A 19,232-nucleotide genomic window follows, 5' to 3' on the forward strand; every position below is an offset into this window, starting at 1 on the left:
TCCACAGTGGTTGAACTAATTTACACTCCCACCAACAGTGTAAAAGTGTTCCTTTGCCTCCACATCCTCTCCAGCATCTGTTGTCTCCAGATTTTTTAATGATCGCCATTCTAACTGGCGTGAGATGGTATCTCAATGTGGTTTTGATTTGCATCTCTCTGATGACCAGTGACGATGAGCATTTTTTCATATGATTGTTGGCCTCATATATGCCTTCTTTCGTAAAGTGTCTGTTCATATCCTTTGCCCACTTTTGAATGGGCTTGTTTGTTTTTTTCCTGTATATCTGTTTGAGTTCTTTGTAAATTCTGGATATCAGCCCTTTGTCAGATGGGTAAACTGAAAAAATTTTTTCCCATTCTGTTGGTTGCTGATTCACTCTATTGACTGTTTCTTTTGCCGTGCAGAAACTGTGGAGTTTCATTAGGTCCCATTTGTCTATTTTAGCTTTTGTTGCCAATGCTTTTGGTGTTTTGTTCATGAAGTCCTTACCTACTCCTATGTACTGGATAGTTTTGCCTAGATTTCCTTCTAGGGTTTTTATTGTGCCGGGTCTTATGTTTAAGTCTTTAATCCATCTGGAGTTAATTTTGATGTAAGGTATCAGGAAGGGGTTCAGTTTCTGCTTTCTGCACATGGCTAGCCAGTTTTCCCAACACCATTTGTTGAACAGGGAATCCTTTCCCCATTGCTTGTTTTTGACAGGTTTATCAAAGATTGTGTGGTTGTAGATATGTTGTGTTGCCTCTGTTGCCTCTGTTCTGTTCCATTGGTCTATATCTCTGTTTGGTACCAGTACCATGCTGTTTTGATTACTGTAGCCTTGTAGTATAGTTTGAAATCCGGTAGTGTGATGCCCCCCGCTGTGTTCTTTTTGCTTAGAATTGACTTGGCTATGCGGGCTCTCTTTTGGTTCCATATGAAGTTCGTGGTGGTTTTCTCCACTTTTGTGAAGAAAGTCGATGGTAGCTTGATGGGTATAGCATTGATTCTGTAAATTACTTTGGGCAGTATAGCCATTTTCACGATATTAATTCTTCCTAACCATGAACATGGAATGTTTCTCCATCTGTTTGTGTCCTCTCTGACTTCGTTGAGCAGTGGTTTGTAGTTTTCCTTGAAGAGGTCCCTTACGTTCCTTGTGAGTTGTATTCCAAGGTATTTTATTCTTTTTGTAGCAATTGTGAATGGCAGTTCCTTCTTGATTTGCCTTTCTTTATGTCTGTTATTGGTGTAGAGGGAGGCTTGTGATTTTTGCACATTGATTTTATATCCTGAGACTTTGCTGAAGTTGCTTATCAGTTTCAGGAGTTTTGGGGCTGAGGCGATGGGGTCTTCTAGGTATACTATCATGTCATCTGCAAATAGAGACAATTTGGCTTCCTCCTTTCCTATTTGAATACCCTTTATTTTTTTTCTTGCCTGATTGCTATGGCTAGAACTTCCAGTAATATATTGAATAGGAGTGGTGAAAGAGGGCATCCTTGTCTAGTGCCGGATTTCAAAGGGAATGCTTCCAGTTTTTGTCCATTCAGTATGATATTGGCTGTTGGTTTGTCATACATAGCTTTTATTACTTTGAGATTTGTTCCATCAATACCGAGTTTATTGAGGGTTTTTAGCATAAAGGGCTGTTGAATTTTGTCAAATGCCTTCTCTGCATCAATTGAGATAATCATGTGGTTTTTTTTTATGGTTCTGTTTATGTGGTGAATTACGTTTATAGACTTGCATATGTTGAACCAGCCTTGCATCCCCGGGATGAATCCTACTTGATCATGATGGATAAGTTTCTTGATTTGCTGTTGCAATCGGCTTGCCAATATTTTATTGAAGATTTTCGCATCTATGTTCATCATGGATATTGGCCTGAAGTTTTCTTTTCTCGTTGGGTCTCTGCCGGGTTTTGGTATCAGGATGATATTGGTCTCATAGAATGATTTGGGAAGGATTCCTTCTTTTTGGATTATTTGGAATAGTTTCAGAAGGAATGGTACCAGGTCCTCTTTGTGTGCCTGGTAGAATTCGGCTGTGAACCCGTCTGGACCTGGGCTTTTTTTGTGTGGTAGGCTCTTAATTGCTGCCTCGACTTCTGCCCTTGTTATTGGTCTATTCATAGTTTCAGCTTCCTCCTTGTTTAGGCTTGGGAGGACACAGGAGTCCAGGAATTTATCCATCTCTTCCAGGTTTGCTAGCTTATGTGTGTAGAGTTGTTTGTAATATTCTCTGATGATGGTTTGAATTTCTGTGGAATCTGTGGTGATTTCCCCTTTATCATTTTTTTTGCATCCATTTGGTTGTTCTCTCTTTTCTTTTTAATCAGTCTAGCTAGTGGGCCTTCTGTTTTGTTGATCTTTTCAAAAAACCAGCTCTTGGATTTATTGATTTTTTGGAGGGTTTTTCGTGTCTCAGTCTCATTCAGTTCAGCTCTGATCTTACTTATTTCTTGTCTTCTGCTGGGTTTTGAGTTTTTTTGATCTTGCTCTTCTATCTCTTTCAATTTTGACGATAGGGTGTCAATTTTTGATCTCTCCATTCTTCTCATATGGGCACTTATTGCTATATACTTTCCTCTAGAAACTGCTTTAAATGTGTCCCAGAGATTCTGGCATGTTGTGTCTTCGTTATCATTGGTTTCGAAGAACTTCTTTATTTCTGCCTTCATTTCGTTGTTTATCCCGTCAACATTCAAGAGCCAGTTGTTCAGTTTCCATGAAGCTGTGCGGTTCTGGGTTGGTTTCTGAATTCTGAGTTCTAACTTGATTGCACTATGGTCTGAGAGGCTGTTTGTTATGATTTCAGTTGTTTTGCATTTGCTGAGCAGTGCTTTACTTCCAATTATGTGGTCAATTTTAGAGTAGGTGTGATGTGGTGCTGAGAAGAATGTGTATTCTGTGGATTTGGGGTGGAGAGTTCTGTAAATGTCTATCAGGTTTGCTTGCTCCAGGTCTGAGTTCAAGCCCTGGATATCCTTGTTGATTTTCTGTCTGTTTGATCTGTCTAATATTGACAGTGGGGTGTTAAAGTCTCCCACTATAATTGTGTGGGAGTCTAAGTCTCTTTGTAAGTCTTTAAGAACTTGCCTTATGTATCTGGGTGCTTCTGTGTTGGGTCCATATATGTTCAGGATCGTTAGCTCTTCTTGTTGTATCGATCCTTTTACCATTATGTAATGGCCTTTTTTGTCTCTTTTGATCTTTGTTGCTTTAAAGTCTATTTTATCAGAGATGAGAATTGCAACTCCTGCTTTTTTTTGCTCTCCATTTGCTTGGTAAATCTTCCTCCATCCCTTTATTTTGAGACTTTGTGTATCCTTGCATGCGAGATGGGTTTCCTGGATACAGCACACTGATGGGTTTTGGTTTTTTATCCAATTTGCCAGGCTGTGTCTTTTGATTGGTGCATTTATTCCATTTACATTTAGGGTTAATATTGTTATGTGTGAATTTGATACTGCCATTTTGATGCTAGCTGGCTGTTTTGCCTGTTAGTTGTTGTAGATTCTTCATTATGTTGATGCTCTTTAGCAATTAGTGTGATTTTGGAATGGCTGGTACTGGTTGTTCCTTTCTATGTGTAGTGCCTCTTTCAGGAGCTCTTGTAAAGCAGGCCTGGTGGTGACAAAATCTCTGAGTACTTGCTTGTTCGCAAAGGATTTTATTTTTCCTTCACTTCTGAAGCTCAGTTTGGCTGGATATGAAATTCTGGGTTGAAAGTTCTTTTCTTTAAGGATGTTGAATATTGGCCCCCACTTTCTTCTGGCTTGGAGAGTTTCTGCCAAGAGATCTGCTGTGAGTCTGATGGGCTTTCCTTTGTGGGTGACCCGACCTTTCTCTCTGGCTGCCCTTAGTATTCTCTCCTTTATTTCAACCTTGTTGAATCTGACGATTATGTGCCTTGGGGTTGCTCTTCTTGCGGAATATCTTTGTGGTGTTCTCTGTATTTCCTGCAATTGTGTGTTGGCCTGTCTTGCTAGGTGGGGGAAATTTTCCTGGATAATGTCCTTTAGAGTATTTTCCAACTTGGATTCATTCTCTTCGTCACATTCTGGTACACCTATCAAACGTAGGTTAGGTCTCTTCACATAGTTCCACATTTCTTGGAGACTTTGTTCATTCCTTTTTGCGCTTTTTTCTCTGATCTTTGTTTCTTGTTTTATTTCATTGAGTTGATCTTCAACTTCTGAAATTCTTTCTTCTGCTTGGTCAATTCGGCTATTGAAACTTGTGCATGCTTCGCGAAGTTCTCGTATTGTGTTTTTCATCTCCTTTAATTCATTCATATTCCTCTCTAAGTTATCCATTCTTGTTATCATTTCCTCGAATCTTTTTTCAAGGTTCTTAGTTTCTTTGCATTGATTTGAAACATGTTCTTTTAGCTCACAGAAGTTTCTCACTATCCACCTTCTGAAGTCTAATTCCGTCATTTCGTCACAGTCATTCTCCATCCAGCTTTGTTCCCTTGCTGGTGAGGAGTTTTGGTCCTTTCTAGGAGGCGAGGTGTTCTGCTTTCGGGTTTTTTCTTCCTTTTTGCGCTGGTTTCTTTCCATCTTTGTGGATTTCTCCACCTGTCATCTGCGTAGTTGCTGACTTTTCGATTGGGTCTCTGGGTGGACCCCCAGATTGTTGATGATGAAGTATTTCTGTTACTTGGTTTTCCTTCTACCAGTCTAGCCCCTTTGCTGTACGACTGCAGAGGTCCACTCCAGGGCCTTCTTGTCTGGGGTATACCTATAGCAGCTGCGGAACAGTAGGGATGCTACCAGTTTCTTTTTCTTCTATCTTTGTCCCAGAATGATGTCTGCCAAATGTGAGTCTTTTGGATGTAGAGGTGTCAGGGAGCTTCTTGAGGAGACAGTCTGTACTTTATAGGAGCTCAAGTGCTGAGGTGTGAGCTCTGATGTTCATTCAGGGCTGTTAGGCTGCTATGTTTAGTTCTGCTGCAACAGAACTCAAACAAAAGCCCTTTTTTTCTCAGCTGCTCTTTCTGAAGGGGTTGGTGCTTTATTTTTGAGTGTCTGCCGGGTTGTCCTGCCCAGCTAGGAGGCAGTCTTGTCCAGCCGAGGCTCTGCCCTGCTGGTGTGAGGTTTACCCTCTTCCTGCGGGCTCCGCCCTGCAGCCGCGGGTTCCGCCCTGCGGCGGAGTCTCTCTGTTGTACTGGGTTGCCTCAGCAACGGCAGGCTGCGTCAGCAATGGGCGTGTACCTCAGTAGGGGCTGATTGCCTCGGTAATGGCGGACGCCCCTCCCGCACGGAGCTGCGCCTTAAGGTAACCTCCTAACAGTGAGCGTTTGGAATCCCATTTTGTTTGTCGCACTGCGCTACCCCTAACGCTTTGTCCTGGGCTGGCTCACTGTTCAAGTCCTGTTCAGTCTCAAGTTCAGCCCTCTCAGGTCTCAGGTTGCCAGTTCAACAGGGCACCCAGAACAGTGCACTTTTGTGCGGACCTCTGTGGAGTGCCTCTGCGCTCCGGCGTGGGCCACAGCCCCACTGGCTGCTGGCTACACCAGTCAAGATCTCTGGCTGGCGTCCCGCATTTGTTTATATCTGGGAATTTCCCCGTTCTGTGGGCAATAAAGGTCCGTCTGGAAATGCGTCCCTGACTCACCTACTCCGCGCATCCAGTGAGAGCCTCGATCCTGGGTTGTTCTCACAGCGCCATCTTGAGTCGTCCCTTCCCTTTTTGAGCTTTTTTCTCCAATCTTGGTTTCTTGTTTTATTTCATTCAGTTGATCTTTGACTTCTGAGATCCTTTCTTCTGCTTGGTCAATTTGGCTGTTGAAACTTGTGCATGCTTCGCGAAGTTCTCGTGTTGTGTTTTTCAGCTCCTTCAATTCATTCATATTCCTCTCTAAGTTGTCCATTCTTGTTATCATTTCCTCAAATCTTTTTTCAAGGTTCTTAGTTTCTTTGCATTGATTTAGAGCATGTTCTTTTAGCTCAGAGAAGTTTCTCATTACCCACCTTCTGAAGTCTGATTCTGTCATTTCATCGCACTCATTCTCCGTCCACCTTTGTTCCCTTGCTGTTGAGGAGTTTTGGTCCTTTGTAGGAGGTGAGGTGTTTTGGTTTCAGGTGTTTTCTGCCTTTTTGCGCTGGTTTCTTCCCATGTTTGTGGGTTTATCCACCTGTCATCTGAGTAGTTGCTGACTTTTCAATTGGGTCTCTGAGTGGGCGCCCAGATTGTTGATGATGAAGTATTTCTGTTACTTAGTTTTCCTTCCAACAGTCTAGCCCCTCCCCTGTAGGACTGATGAGGTCCACTCCAGGCCCTGCTTGTCTGGGGTATACCTGTAGCAGCTGCAGAACTGTGAGGGGTGCTACCAGTTTCTTTTTCTGCTATCTTTGTCCCAGAATGATGCCCGCCAAATGTCAGTCTGATCAGTTATTTTTGAGGTGACTCTTTGGATATACAGGGGTCAGGGAGCTGCTTGAGGAGGTGGTCTGTACTTTATAGGACCTCAAGTGCTGAGCTATGAGCTCCGTTGATCATTCAGGGCAGTTAGTCCAGTACGTTTAAGTCTGCTGCAGCAGAACTCATAAAACCCCTTTTTTTCCTCAGATGCTCTGTCTCGGGGAGTTAGAGCTTTCTTTGTGAGTATCTGTTGCACCTTCCTGCCCAGCTAGGAGGCAGTCTCATCACTATTTGCCTGTCGAGGCTCCAGCCTGCTGCCGCGGGCTCTGCCCTGTTGGCGGAGTCTCTCTGTTATGGTGGGTTGTCTCGGCAATGGCAGGCTGCGTCAGCAATGGGAGTGTACCTCAGTAGGGGCGGTATGCCTTGGTAATGGCGGATGCCCCTCCCCCACCGAGCTGCACCGTCCCGAGCTGCACCATTCTGGGTTCAGCTGTGCTCACAGTGAAGCTCTCAACCCTGAGCATTTCGAATCGCTGTTTTGTTTGTCCCTGTGGGGGTGGGACCTGCCGAGCCTGATCACCTGGCTCCCTGCCTCAGAGCCCTTTTTCTTTTTTTAAGTTGAATGGTTGACTCTCTCCCAGGTGTTTCAGTTGGCTGCTGATACGGCACCAGGATCTGTGTGATTTCCCGTGCAGTGACCCACTGCACCGGCTCAAACATCTCTTCCTGGTAATCTCCTGGTCTGGCTCACTGTCCAAGTCCCATTTAATTAGATGGATATGCTAATCTGCCCTCCCAAATCTCAGATTGCCCATTTAACAGGGCATCCAGACCAGTGAGTTCTGTGCAGAGTGCTGCTGCGCTGTGGCGCCGGCTGAAACAGGCCGCACGAGCCTTAACAGCTGCGTTGGCATCCCGTGTCTCTCCTACACCTGGGAATTTCCCCGTTCTGTGGGCAACAAAGATCCGTCTGGAAATACAGATTGAACTCACCCTCTGCGTCTTCACTGAGAGCTGCAATCCTGATTTGCTCCTACCGCGCCATCTTGGCAGTTCCCCCTTGTTTCTTTTCATGCCTCATATATAAAAATATGAGATGGACTCTTGCTCTGTTGCCCAGACTGGAGTGCATTGGTGTAAACTCAACTCACTGCAGCCTCCGCCTCCTGGGTCAAGCAATTCTCTTGCCTGAGTAGCTGGGATTACAGGTGTCCACCACTATGCCTGGCTAATTTTTATATTTTTAGTACAGATGGGGTTTCACTATGTTGGCCAGGCTGGTCTTGAACTCCTGACCTTTGGTGATCCACCTGCCTCAGCCTCCCAAAGTGCGGGGATTACAGACATTAAGCTACCACATCTGGCCTATATATATATTTGGTTGGAAACTGGACTTTTCAGATACTGTATTGTAGGATCTCTGAGTATTGGCCTCCCACCTCTGGAGCCTCTTTTTATTTGTTTATTTGTTTAGTGACTGCATAGATTATTTTAATGAAGTCAGATGCTCCCTATCTTGGTCCATTTGTCTTGCTGTAAAGGAATACCTGAGACTGGATAATTTATAAAGAAAAGAGGTTTATTGGGCTCATGGCTCTGAAGTCTGTACAAGAAGCATGACATCAATATCTGCTTCTGGTGATGGCTTCAGGCTGCTTCCATTCATTGCATAAAGGAAAGGGGAACCAGTGAGATCACATGGTGAGAGAGGAAATGAGAGATGGCGGGGGGAAGGTGCCAGGCTCTTCTTAACAACCAGCTGTTGCAGGAACTAAGAATAAGAACTCACTCATTCTTCCAAGAATGGCACCAAACCATTCAGGAGGGAAATGCCTCGATGACTCAGATACCTTCCAATAAGACCCTATCTCCAGGACTGGGGAACAAATTTCAACATGAGACTTAGTGGGGCCGAACAAACCATATAAACCACAGTACCCTGACAGTGTTAAACCTTTCATGTTGCTCCTCAAGAAGGCACAACTTTGGGTGTGCCTACTGTCAGCCTCAAATGACAGTAATATTAATAGGGCTCTCTTCCTAAACAGTTATCAGGTTTAACAGCTGTTGAACTCCACTAATTGTTAGCTGATTATTGTTTTCAGCAATGCTATGGAGCATAACAATTGTTTTATAAACTAATACAATTAAATTTTGGCTCCTTTAAATAGTTTCTAAAGTTAGTATTTGATTTTTTTTTTTTAAGATGGAGTCTCGCTGTGTTGCCCAGGAGTCCAGTGACACAATCTTGGCTCAGTTCAACCTCAGCCTCCCGGGTTCCACCAGTTCTCCTGCCTCATCCTCTCAAGTGGCTGGGACTACAGGCACGTGCCACCACACCTGGCTAATTTTTGTATTTTTAGTAGAGATGGGATTTCACCATGTTTGCTATGTTGGTCTTGAACTGCTGACCTCAAGTGATCCACCCACCTCGGCCTCCCAAGGTGCCGGGATTACAGGAACTAAGAGTAAGACTGCTGTTGTCTTAGATCCAAGGCACCCGGCCTAAACTTAGTGTTTGATATTCTGATCCTGATAAAACTCCTCCCAGTCATTATATGTTCCAGTTCTCTTCTACAAACTAGCCAGCCTATAGTTTAGGCTGTATCTTCATTAAATCCATGAATCTTTTCCTATGTGCCTTTCACCACAACATTTACCATTCTTGAACGTGCCCTTAGGCTTGAACTCCAAACCACTGCAAATCAAGTCAGTTCCTCGCAGAAGAGATTAGGAGCTATCTCTCTAGGTAAAATTATCGAGTCAGGGTTTTTGAGCTAGAATTGGAGACAATGGTAAGCTTCTTTCTGAGTGATACTCTGCTCCAGGAGCCAAGCACTTGATGGGAGTAGACAATGGCCTGAAATCCTTTTGACTTGCCTCTCTGGCTGTGAAATCACTGCCTTATGAGCCAGGGCAGGGGTGATCCAGGCTTCAGTATTCCCAGCACACTGAACTTAAGGTGTAGCCTCCATTTTATGAGTAGGGGCTGGGTAGAAGAAGGGAGTCCCCACCTTCCAACCGCACTCACCTGGGACTTAGCCTCATCAACAGGTGGCTTAGCTGGTAGCAGGATGAGAAGCACTAATGTCCTTCTTCAGGGAAGAAAGCCATCCTGCTAGGACCTGGGTGAGAGAGCCCAGTGTCCTTGGTCTGTGGGAAGAGGAGACTCCTTGTTCTTGTCAGTAGCAGTCTTGAGAGGAGTCTTTACTTGACTAGCTGACAGTGAGGAGCGAAGAAGCAATCTTGGTTCAAATACCACAAACTATTGCCTTTCCTACTGAATATTCATAGATTTCCTTGAGTTGATGTTTCTTTACTTGCTCTTTGTCCTTAGGACCATTCCCAGAGCTTATCAGTGGTTGATTTTTAAAAAGCAGTTTTGGCTGGGCACAGTGGCTCATGCCTGTAATCCTAGCACATTGGGAGGCCGAGGTGGGTGTATCACCTGAGATCAGGAGTTCGAGACCAGCCTGGCCAACATGGCAAAACCCTGTCTTTGCTAAAACTACAAGAATTAGATGGGTGTGGTGGCAGATGCCTATAATTCCAGCAACTCAGGAGCCTGAGGCAGGAGAATCGCTTGAATCTGTGGGACTAAGGTTGCAGTGAGCCAAGATTGTGCCACTTCACTCCAGCCCGGGTGAAATAGTGAAATTCTGTCTCAAAACAACCCTCCAAACCCCAAAAAACTTGTCTTTCCCAGTCTTACTGGGAGTGGGTTAGTACAGCCGCTCACACTGTCAGACTGGAAGTTGATTTCCCTTCCTCCCTTTTTTTTTTTTTTTGAGACAGAATCTTTCTCTGTCACCCAGGCTGGAGTATAGTGACAATCTTGGCTCACTACAACTTCTGCCTCCCAAGTTCAAGTGATTCTCCTGCCTCAGCATCCTGAGAAGCTGTGATTACAGGCATGCACCACCACACCCAGCTAATTTTTTATAGTTTTGGTAGAGATGGGGTTTCACCATGTTGGCCAGGCTGGTCTTGAATGCCTGACCTTGTGATCCACCTGCTTTGTCCTCCCAAAGTGAGGCATGAGCCACAGCGCTTGGCCCTTCTCCCAATTTTTTATTTTAAAAAATTCAAACCTACAGAAAAGTTGAAAGAATAATACAGTGAATTCCTATACACCTTTCATCTAGATTAAGCATTAACATTTTGACACATTTGTGTGCTTTCTTCTCTCTCTCTCTTCATATATGTATGCAGGTATGTGTCTATATGTGTATTAGGTCTATATTTGTGTGTATGCATACATACATATTTGTCTTTTTAAAATTTTGTTGGCTTACACATTTAAAAGTATATTGCAGACATTTTGAAACTTCATCCATAAATATTTCAGTGTTTATTTCCTAAGACATGAGTATTCTCCTGTACAACCTTAATATTATCACAGTGAAGAAGTGTAATACTAAACCAATAATATCATTTAATCTATAGTTCATATTTTAATTTTTTTCTTTTTTCTAGAGGGTTAATCCTGATTTCTTTTTTCTTCTAAATTTTCTCTTAATCATTTAAAAAATGAGTTTTACTTTTGTTTTTAAAATCCAGGAGTCAGTCCAGTTTTACATATTATATTTGGTTATTACCTTTAAAAATCTCCATTAATTTTATTTTTGTAGAATTACTTACATTTCTAAGAAATACAGAGGAAACCCAGGTACACTTTACCAAGTTCCCCCATGGTGGTATCTGTCTTGTCTTGTCTTGTCTTTCTCTCTCTCTCTCTCTCTCTCTTTCTTTTTTTTGAGATGCAGTTTCACTCTTGTTGCCCAGGCTGGAATGCAATGGCATGATCTCAGCTCACTGTGACCTCTGCCTCCCAGGTTCAAGCGATTCTCCTCCCTTAGCCTCCCAAATAGCTGGGGTCATAGGCACCTACCACCATGCTCAGCTAATTTTTGTATTTTTGGTAGAGACAGGGTTTCACCATATTGGCCAGGATGGTCTCGGAACTCCTGACCTCAGATGATCCACCCACCCTGGCCTCCCAATGTGCTGGGATTACAGGCATGAGCCACCGCGCCTGGCCATGGTGACACCTTTCAAAACTATACTACAATACCACAACCAGGATTTTGACATTGATCCAGCCAAGATATGGAACATTTCTACCACCATAAGGATCCTTCCCCCGTTATCCTTTTATGGCCACACCCAAATCCCTTCTTCCTTACCCCCTCCTTCATCCCTGAAAATCACTAATATGTATGAAATTTCTATAATTTTGTCATTTCAAGAATGCTATATAAATAGGATTATATAGGATACAACCTTCGGAATTGGCTTTTTTCACTAATTATAATCCTCTGGAAGTTAATCCAGGTTGTGTGTATCAGTAGCTTGTTTCATTTTTATTGAAAATAAAACTGGTGCTGACTCATACAGATGCACCAGTTTCTTTAATTATTTACTCACTAAAGGACTTCTGGGTTGTATATATCCCAGTGTTTTACTATTACTAATGAATCTGCTGTGAACATGAACATTTGTGTACAGACTTTTGTGTGAACATAAGTTTTCATTGCTCTGAGGTAAAACGCTTATAGTGCGGTTGCTGGGTTGTATGATGGTTACATGCTTAGCTTTTTAAGAAACTTCTGAGGCTGGGTGCAGTGGCTCATGCCTGTAATCCCAACACTTTGGAGACCGAGGCTGGTGGATCACGAGGTCAAGAGTTTGAGACCAGCCTGGCCAATATGGTGAAACCCCATCTCTACTAAAAATACAAAAATTAGCCAGGCACGGTGGCACATGCCTGTAGTCCCAGCTACTCAGGAAGTTGAGGCAGAAGAATCGCTTGACTGGGAAGGCGGAGGTTGCAGTGAGCCAAGATTGCGCGCTATTGCAATCCAGCCTGGGTGACAGAGTCTCCGTCTCAAAAAAAAAAAAAGAAAGAAACTGCTGAACTGTTTTCCAGAATGGCTATACCATTGTACCTTCTCATCAGTAATGTGTTATTTACGTACTTTCTCTTCATTTTCACCTGCATTTGGTGGTGTCGTCATTTTTTCTTTTAACCATTCTGATAGATATATAGCGATATTAGTGTTTTAATTTTCATTCTCTAATGAATAATGTGGTTGAAAATTTTTTCATGTGCAAACTTGTCATATGTATATCCTCTTTGTTGAAATGTTTGTTCATGTCTTTCACCCATTTTCTAATTGGATTTTTTGTTTGTTTTTTTACTATTGAGTTGTATGAATTCTTTATATATTTTTGGTACTCATTCTTTGTTGGATGTATGGTTTGTAAATATTTGTTCTTTCATCCTTGTAACAGGGTCTTTCACACAGAAAAACTTTTGATGAAGTCCAACTTATTACTTTTTCCTTTTACAGATTTTTTTTTTTTTTGAGACTGAGTGTCTCTCTGTTGCCTAGGCTGGAGTGCAGTGGCACGATCTTTGCTCACTGCAATCTCTGCCTCCTGGGTTCAAGCAGTTCTCCTGCCTCAGCCTCCCAAGTTTACAGGTGCCCACCACCATGTCTGGCTAATTTTTGTATTTTTTTTTTTTTAGTAGAGATGGGGTTTTACCACATTGTCCAGGCTAGTCTCGAACTCCTGACCTCAAGTGATAGTGATCCCCCGCCTCGACCTCCTAAAGTGCTGGAATTACAGACGTGAGTCACTGTGACCTGCCTTATAGATCTTCTTTTGGCATCAAGTCTACAAATTCTTTGCCTAGGCTTACATCCCAAAGATTTTCCCCTATCTTTTTCTAAATGTTTTGTAGATGTACATCTTATGTGTTGTTTTGAGTTAATTTTTTTGTAGAGCGTGAGACTCAGGTTCATCTTTTTGCCTATGGATGTGCATTTGAGAAACATATCTTCCCCCACTGAAGTGTTTTAGCACCTTTGTCAGAAATCATTTGGGCATATTTGTGTGTGTTTCTTTCTCAGTTCTCTATTTGGTTGCATTGATCTATGTCTGTCCCTCTGTCAATATCACAGTCTTGATTACTGTAGGTATGTAAGACTTGAAACTGAATAGACTGATTCTTCCCATGTTATTGTTCTTTTTCAAATTTGTTTTAGGTACTCTAGTTCCTTTTCACTTCCATATACATTTTAGTATACTCTTGCCTATATCTATATAAAATTTTTCTGGGATTTTGGTAGTAATCATGAAAATCTGTATAATTGGATAAAATTGACATCTTTACATTATGTTTTCCAACCTATAAGCATGGTATATTTCACTCTATTTAAGTCTTCTTTGATTTCTTTATCAGCATTTTGTAGTTTTCAGTAACAAATCCTGTACGTTTTGTTAGATTTATACCTAAGTATTTCGTTTTTTGCAGGCAATTAAAAACAATATTTATTATGTTTTTAATAAAACATATATCCATGTATTTATTGCTAGTACATAGAGACACAATTTTTTTTTTTTTTTTACTATAGGTGTGGTCTCATTATGTTGCTCATGCTGGAACACAGTGGCTATTCCTAGGCACAATTATTGCGCACTACAGCCTCAAACTACTGGCCTAAACCAATCCTCCTGTGCCCGGCTCAATTGATTTTTGTCTATTCATCATATATCCTGAAGACTTATTGAATTTACTTATTAGTTTTAGTTTCTTTTTTAATTAGGTTGCTTTGCCTTTTTTTTTTTGGACGAAGTCTCGCTCCGTTGCTGAGGCTGGAGTGCAATGGTGTGATCTTGGCTCACTGTGACCTCTGCCTCCTAGGTTTAAGCGATTCTCCTGCCTCAGCCTCCTGAATAGCTGGGATTACAGGCATGCACCACCACGACTGGCTAATTTTTGTATTTTTAGTAGAGATGGGGTTTCACTATGTTGGTCAGGCTGGTCTCAAAACTCCTGACCTGATCCTCTCACTTCAGCCTCCCAGAGTGCTGGGATTACAGGCGTGAGCCACCTTGCCCAGCCACTTTGCATTTAAGAAAAATTATGCTTTATTTTGTTTATTTATTTATTTAGTTTTTTGAGATGGAGTCTGGAGTGCAGTGGACCCAGCGCACTGCAACCTCTGCCTCCCTGGTTTAAGTGATTCTCATGCTTCAGCCTCCTAAGTAGCTGGGATTACAGGCATTCACCACCACAACCTGCTAATTTTTGTATTATTAGTAGCGATGGGGTTTCACCATGTTGGCCATGCTGGTCTCGAACTCCTGATCAAGTTATTCACCTGCCTCGGCGTCCTAAAGTGCTGGGATTATAGGTGTGAGCCACTGTGCCTGGCCAAAATCATGCATTTTTAAACTGACAGATAAAATTTTATGTATTTACCATATAGAACTGTGATGTTTTGGAGTAATATACATTGTGTTAATTAACATATGTGTTACTTCACATAGTTATCATTTTTGTGGTGAGAGCATTTAACTTCCAGTCTTTTAGCATTTTTCCAGGATACAAAATATCCTTATTTAGTATAGTCACCATGTTGTGCAATAGATATCTTGAACATATTCCTCCTGTCTAACTGAAATTTTGTATCCTTTGACCAGCATTTCTCCACTGCCCTCCTACCCCAGTTGCTTTACATTTTCTATGTAGACAATAATGTCATCTGCAAACAGGAACAGTTTTATATCTTCCTTTCCAATCTGCAGGTCTTTCATTTCCCTTTCTTGTCATTTTGCCCAAGTTAGAATTTCAGGGCTGTGTTAAATAAGACCAATGAGAGTGAACATCCTTGCCTTGTTCCTGATCTTAGGGGAAAGCATTTACTTGCTCTCTATTAAGTATAGGTTAGCTGTAAGCTTCTGTAGATGTTCTTTATCAAGTTAAGGAATTTTCCCTCTATTTCTATTTCTTTTTAGAGTATCATGAATGGATATTGGATCTTGACAAATGATTTTTTCTGCATCGATTAATGTGATCATGTGGTTTTCCTCTTTAGTACATTCATATGGTGGATTACCTGGATTGTTTTATTTTCAAATATTGAACCAGCCTTGCATTTCTGGAATAAGTCCTACTTGATCATGGTGTATAATCATTTTTATATGTTGCTTCTACTTGCTAATATTTTGTTAAGGAGTTTAAGGAGTTTTGTGTTTATTCATGAAGGATACTGGTCTGCAATTTTCTTTTCTTTTTTCTTTTTCTTTTATCTGCCACCCTGCCCAGTCGGGCAGGGGAATCACTTGAACCCGGGAGGTGGAGGTTGCAGTGAGCCGATTTTGCGCCTTTGCACTCTAGCCTGGGTGACAGTGTGAGACTCCATCTCAAAAAACATAACAAAACATTAAACTGAATAAAAATGATATCAAAAATTAATATCTTTGACCCATGGATGATTTTAGAAATGTGTTGTCCAGTTTTCAAGCATTTGGAGACTTTCTTCATTATCTTCCCGTTAACTTCTTTCTAGTTTGATTCCACTAGAGCACACTCTGTATGACTTCTATTCTTTTAAATGTGTTGTGTTTTAAAAAAGTGTTATTGAGATATAATCCACATACCATATGTTTCACCCACTTAAAATGTACAATTCAATAGCCCTTTTAATATTTGTAGAGTTGTGCAAACATCACCACAGTCAATTTTGGAACATTTTCATTATCCCTAAAAGAAATTCTACACTCTTTAGCTGTCACCTTCTTCCTCCCCATTCAGTTCTTCACTATTGAGCTTTGTTTTATGGCCCAGGGTAGGGTATAAGGATATGTTCCGTGAATACTTGAAAAGAATGTTTGTTTTGCTATTGTTGGATAGAGTGTTCTGTAAATGTCTATTAGATCCTGTTATTCAGTGGTGTTAAGTTCTTCTAAACTCCATGTTGATTTTTTTGTCTAATTGTTCTATCATTTGTTGAGAGAGGGTATTGAGTCTCCAACTATAATGATGGATTTGTCTGTTTTTCTTTCAGGATCTTTTCTTGATCCTTTTATTCCTCTCTCTTTTGAAATTTTCTTTTCTCTGAAGTCTATTTTATGTTATTAATATAGCCGTTCCTTTCTTTCAATTAATGTTTTTATGATATGTTTTATTCTTTTAATTTCAACCAACATATATTGTTATACATATATATATTTTTTTTTTTCAATTGAGACAGAATCTTGCTCTGTCACCCAGGCTGGAGTGCAGCAGCACAATCTTGGCTCACTGCAACTTCTGCCTCCTGGGTGCAAGCAATTCTTGTGCCTCAGCCTCCTGAGTAGCTGGGACTACTGGCACGTGCCACCATGCCCGGCTAATTTTTTTTGTATTATTAGTAGAGATGGGGTTTTATGATGTTGTCCAGGCTGGTCTCGAACTCCTGACCTCAGGTGATCCACCCGCTGTGGCCTCCCAAAGTGGTGGGATTACAGGCGTGAGCCACTGTGCCTGGCCTAAAGCAGGTTTCTTATAGCTATGTTTTTAAATTCACTCTGCTATCTCTGTCTTTTAATTGACATAATTAGATCATTTACATTTATATAATTATTGATAGGTTGTGGCTTAAGTCTACCATTTTATTTATGTTTTTTAAAAATTTAGTTTGTCTTCCCCTTTTTCCTTTTTTCTTCTTGTCTTTCTGTAGATTATTTGAATATTTTTTAGAATTTTGTTTTGATTTATCTAAATTGTTTTTGATTATTATCTCTGTATAGTGTTAGTGGTTGCTGTCAGTATTGCATTGTATGTATACATATATAGGTATATGTGTGTGTATGTGTGTGTGTGTGTGTGTGTGTGTATGTAACTTTTCACAGTGTTGTCATTTTACCACTTCAAGGAAGTATAGAAACCTATACTTTCCCCATTTATAATTCTCTACATACATTTAGAAGCACTTCAGACAGGGTTATAATTTTTGCTTCAACCATCGGTATAATTTAGAAGTCTTAAGAGGAGATAGAAATTTTATTGTAATTACATGTATTTTTGCTTACCATGTTATTTCTTTCTTCTTTATGTTTTTAGATTCCTTCTTTCATCACTTTTCATTCTGTTGCATGATCTTCCTTCTGCCATTTCTTTAGGGTAGATCTGCTGGCAACACGTTCTCTTATTTTCCTTTATCTGAGAATGTCTTGATTTCCCTTTGATTCCTGAAGCGTATTTTTACTGAATCTAGAATTCTGTGTTGACACGTCTTTTCTTTCAGCACTTGAAAACTGTTGTGTCACTTCCTTCTGGCTTCCTTAGTTTCTGATAAGAAATCTGTTATTTGAATTGTTTTTCCCTTATAGGTGAAGTGTTGTTTCACTGCTTTTTGTCTTTTAGTCTTTTCAGAAGTTTGAGTATGATGTATTTTAGTGTGGATTTTATTGGGCTTTCAGTTTATAGTTCAGCATTTTGAATCTGTAGATTTATGTCTTTTGCCAAATTTGGTATGTTTTCAGCTATTGTTTTTTGAATGCTTTTCCAGATCTGCCCTCTTTGTCTCTTTCCTGGACCCTGATGACAAGAGTGTTGGATCTTTTATTTTAGTCTCAGTGGTCTTTGAGACTTTCTCCCTCCCTCTCTCCCTCCCCCTTTTCTTTCTCTTTTTCCATCTTTCCTCCTGCTCCTCCTCTTCTTCATTTTTTTTTTGGCCAGTCTGTTTTCTTTCTGTTCTTTGTATTGGGTAATTTCTATTTTTACTTTTTTGAGACAACATCTCGCTTTGTTACCCAGGCTGGAGTGCAGTGGCAGGTCTCAGCTAACTGCAACCTCTGCCTCCCGGGTTCAAGCTATTCTCCTGCCTCAACCTCCTGAGTAGCTGAGATTACAGGTACCCGCCACCATGCCCAGCTACTTTTTTGTATTTTTAGTAAAGACAGAGTTTCACCATGTTGGCCAGGCTGGTCTGGAACTCCTGACCTAGTGATCCACCTTCCCTGGCCTCCCAAAGTGCTGGGATTACAGGCGTGAGCCACTGCACCTGGCCTCTATTGTTTTCTGTTGAAGTTCACTGATTATTTTGCTTGCCCCCTCCATTCTATGTTAAGTCTATCCATTCAATTTGGTTACTGTGTTTTATTTTTCAATTCTAAAGTTTCCATTTATATATATATATATTTATTTATTTATTTTGAGATGGAATTTCACTCTTGTGGCCCAGGCTGGGGTGCAATGGTGCGATCTTGGCTCACTGAAACCTCCTCCTCCCAGGTTCAAGCAATTCTCCTGCCTCAGCCTCCCGAGTAGATGAGATTACAGGCATGCACCACCATGCCCAGCTAATTTTGTATTTTTAGTACAGACAGTGTTTCTCCATGTTGGTCAGATTGGTCTCAAACTCCCAGCCTCAGGTGATCCACCCACCTCAGCTGCCCAAATTGCTGGGATTACAGGCATGAGCCACCATGCCAGGCCAAAATATATATATTTTACTTCTTTGCCAAGACTGCTTTTTCACTTGTTTTGAGCACATTTGTTGTTGTTTGTTAAGGCATTTTTATGACATGTGCTTTAAAACCCTTGTCAGGTAATTCTAGTATCTGTGCTCTCTCAGTGCTAGTGTCTGTCAGTTGTCTTTTCTCTTTCAGTTTGGGATCTTCCTGGCTCTTTGTATAAGTGATACTCAATGGAAACCTCAACAATTTAAGTATTATGTTATTCAACTCTAAATCTTATTTAAACCTCTGTTTTGACAGGCTGTTTTGGACACCACTGTAGCAGAAGAAGTGGGACATTCACTTGTTACTTCTAGATGGGGGTAAATATCCAGGCTTTCTGCTCTGCTTCCATTGACACCCAATGGGCTAGAGGACCCTTGTTGCTGCTGGGTGGTTGTGGGTATTCTGGTTCTAAACCTCCCTGATACCTCCCTGTCTGGGAGGGGTAGGAGTGCCTTGTGACTGCTTGCCACAATGCTTTCACTGCCACCATGGGGGAAGAGGGAGGAAGGGTGTCCTCGTTATCTCTGGGAAAATCTTAAGTCACTGAATTTGTATCAGTCCTCCTCTGACATGACCCCA

At 41.3% G+C, this 19,232-nt stretch overlaps 1 protein-coding gene across 22 annotated transcripts in view; it reads left to right on the forward strand.

The window, feature by feature from the left end:
• Window positions 1-19,232, forward strand: part of SPECC1 (sperm antigen with calponin homology and coiled-coil domains 1) — a 498,473-nt gene that overhangs the window by 26,991 nt on the left and 452,250 nt on the right. For 4 of the 22 annotated variants that reach the window (XM_078372281.1, XM_054256956.2, XM_078372296.1 and 1 more), the window contains exon 2: window positions 8,560-8,677. The exons of the other annotated variants lie outside the window; for them this stretch is intronic. The gene's annotated coding sequence lies outside the window, so the exon portion shown is untranslated. The remainder of the gene's footprint in view (window positions 1-8,559; window positions 8,678-19,232) is intronic. 22 annotated transcript variants of the gene reach the window in all.

The sequence above is a fragment of the Callithrix jacchus genome, chromosome 5 (assembly GCF_049354715.1).
Source record: "Callithrix jacchus isolate 240 chromosome 5, calJac240_pri, whole genome shotgun sequence".
Taxonomy (NCBI): domain Eukaryota; kingdom Metazoa; phylum Chordata; class Mammalia; order Primates; family Cebidae; genus Callithrix; species Callithrix jacchus.